This window comes from Aptenodytes forsteri, unplaced genomic scaffold (genome assembly GCF_000699145.1).
Source record: "Aptenodytes forsteri isolate BGI_AS27 unplaced genomic scaffold, ASM69914v1 Scaffold223, whole genome shotgun sequence".
Classification (NCBI taxonomy): Eukaryota; Metazoa; Chordata; class Aves; order Sphenisciformes; family Spheniscidae; genus Aptenodytes; species Aptenodytes forsteri.
In genome coordinates, this window is record NW_008794742.1 from 370265 (window position 1) to 373779 (window position 3515).

Genomic DNA, 3515 nt, shown 5'->3' on the forward strand with positions numbered 1-3515 from the left:
TCCTCATCACAGTATTAATTTCTCATTTCCCGTAAATACAAGTCAGAAGTTTCTTCATTAAGATCAGAAGTAAGATCAGCCCTTCTACTCTGTCTGGGGAACTGCCTGCTGGAAACTGGAGCAGCAATTTTCCTGGAAGAACCCCCTTTTGTGATTGTTTTTCCTTGTAACTCACGTACCTGTGCCCCTAGGGCTGCAGTAGGTTTTCCATCCCACTTCCTCATGTCCTCTCCGTGGTCACGCAGGTAAAACCATAGGGTGCCCCGTGGTGTGTACCCTTTATATCCTCTCTCTTGAGCAAAAGAACGCTGACTCCTAAGGATGCTGTCAGGAAAAGATATGGATATACATATATATGGATATACATATATATCGTTATACGTATACACAAGCTGGAAAAATGGGCTGACAGAAACCTCATGAATTTCAACAAGGGGAAACATGAAGTCCTGCACCTGGGGAGGAAAAACCCCATGCCCCAATATAAACTGGGGATTGCCCAGCTGTAAAGCAGCTTTGCTAAAAAGGACTTGGCATCCTGGTGGACATCAAGTTGAACATGCACCAGCAATGTGTCTTTGCAGCAAAGGCCAATGGTATCCTTGGCTGCATTAGGCAAAGTATTGCCAGCAGGTCAATGGAAGTGATCCTTCCCCTCTATTCAGCACTGGTGAGACCACACCTGGAGTACTATGTCCAGTTCTGGGCCCCCCAGTACAAGAGGGACATGGACATACTGGAGAGAGTCCAGCAAATGGCCACTAGAATGATGAAGGGACTGGAGCATTTCACCTATGAGGAAAGGCTGGGAGGGCTGGGACTGTTCAGCCTAGAGAAGAGAAGGCTCAAGGAGATCTTATCAATGTATATAAATACCTGAAGGAAGGACACAAAGAAGACAGAGCCAGACTCTTTTCAGTGGTGCCCAGTGACAGGGCAAGAGGAACTGAGCGCCAACTGAAACACAGGAGGTTCCATCTGACCACACTTTTTTACTGTGAGGCTGACTGAACACTGGCACAGGTTGCCCAGAGATGTTGTGGAGTGTCAGTCCTTAGAGATATCCAAAAGCTGTCTGGACATGGTCCTGGGCAACCAGCTCTAGGGGGCCTTGCTTGAGCAGGGGGGTTGGACCAGATGACATCCAGAGGTCACCTTTAAACCCCAACCATTCTGTGATTCTGTGTTATGAGAGTGGTGGCACAGTATGTTGCAAACACTTGTTCCTTGGTTACAGGTTAGGAAACCACTCTTCACAGTTGGCAGGGCTATGTGTCTAATGGGAGACAAGGACTGGGAATTCAGATTAGATTGGGATCAAATTTTGCCAGATGTTGTCCTCTATTCTCATATCCTCTAGATCTCTTTGAAAGGGATAGTATTGTCTTTCATCTTTCTGGTAGTCCCTGAGATACGCTGACATTGCTACTTTTTCCTTTCTGATTTTCTTCCCCTGAAAAGTGGTGATGCACTGGCTGCATGTAACTGGTTGTTTGGGAAATAAAACCATCTACATTTTTCCAGAGGTGGATCCATAGTTCTGGGAAAGTTTTATGGTCTATGAGAGAAGAATGTTTTGCCATTTTCTTCTTTGTTTTGTTTTGTTTTGTTTGCAAGTATAATTAAAGATATCAGGAGAGAACATGGCTGCCAGAGCTGGGGCTATTAAAAATATCACGAGTGTGTGCAGGAGTCCTGACAACACTGATGAGCTTTATTTGTTGATCAGTGCACTTCAGGGTGCAAACCTCTGCTTTCTGCTCACCCTCTGGAAGGGGCTTTGCAAATAAAATGGTACTTACAAACAAGAAGAGTGAGAGGAAAATGGTGATAACTAGAAATTCAATATAGCTTTGAGGGCCTTGAAATTTAAAGCTTTTCCTTCATTACCAGCTTTTCATTGCTATGAAGTTTTACCAGCTAGGCAGAATCACAAGAGAAGTTTAGAATCTCCCATAAATCTTCAATTAATTTTTAATTAATGCTAAGTAGGTACACTCAGATGCTTATGAGTAGTTTGCAAGCAAGCTGGAATATTACAGTCTATTTGTTGGGAAGTCTCATGAAGATATACCGTTGATCTATCGAGACACTGATTAATTCAGGATGCGACAGGGTCTTCCTCTATCTTCCATCATTACTATTGCTTTACTTCTTAACACTGTCGCATTGTGGTATTTCAGACCCGGCAGTGTGATTAAGAAGTAGGAGTATATACCTTGTATCTAATATTTTATTATAGTTCTCCTTTCATTTAGTCTCTGCCTTTATTAAATTGTAAGCCTGACTCAACAGCTTTCCAAATATATCTTCTACAGAGGAATGTGGGCTGTTTCTGTAGCATAATGAGGAGAATGCAACGTATGACAGTTTTACTGTTCCTTTTATTTCAGTCGTTCCAAGCAGAGAGATTACCTGTGTGGATATTTTGTCTTTTATAGGGGGCATTAGCCCTGATTTCCCGCTCAGTGAAAGATCATGTGCAGTGCAAGCCAAGGTCCAATGGAAAGGTGATCATTGGCTATGTTTCATCACCCTTATGGCATGGTACAAAATAAATTTGATGGTAACTGATTTTGGCTTATGCCATGTGCTTGTGGCTGAGGACAAACAAGGTAATGGAGTGAAATCAAGCTATACCTTGGCCTGGTCTGGCCTCCACACACTTACCAGGTCCCCTGGCTTCTCCTGGATCTCCTGGCAAACCTGAGGCATCGGGCTCTTCTTGGTTGACTATGCAGACCCGGCAATATGGGGCAATATGGGGCTGTGTTTTGGATTTGTGCTGGAAACAGTGATGATAATACAGGGATGTTTTTGTTACTGCTGAGCAGTGCTGACACAGAGTCAAGGCCTTTTCTGCTTCTCACCCCACCCCACCAGCGAGGAGGCTGGGGGTGCACAAGAAGTTGGGAGGGGACACAGCCGGGACAGCTGGCCCCAACTGACCAAAGGGATAATCCACACTATATGACGCCATGCTCAGCATATAAATCTGGGGGGAAGAAGAAGGAAGGGCGGGATGTTCAGAGTGATGGTGTTTGTCTTCCCAAGTAACCGTTATGTGTGATGGAGCCCGGCTTTCCTGGGGATGGTTGAACACCTGCCTGCCGATGGGAAGGAGTGAATGAATTCCTTGGTTTGCTTTGTTTGCGTGTGTGGTTTATGCTTTACCTATTGAACTCTTTTCATCTCAACCCATGAGTTTTCTCACTTTTACTCTTCCGATTCTCTCCCCCGTCCCACTGGAGGGGGAGTGAGCGAGTGGCTGTGTGGTGCTTAGATGCCAGCTGGGGTTAAATGCAGCACCTTTTTCAATAACAAATCAAACCATCCAGATTTACTGTTGTTTCAGTGACGTCAAGACTAGATAAAGTAGAATGTTTGATTGATAATGTCCTGATTTCGGCAGGGATAGAGTTAATTTCCTTCCTAGTAGCTGGTACAGTGCTGTGTTTTGGATTTAGGATGAGAACAAAGTTGATAACACACTGATGTTTTAGTTGTTGCTAGGT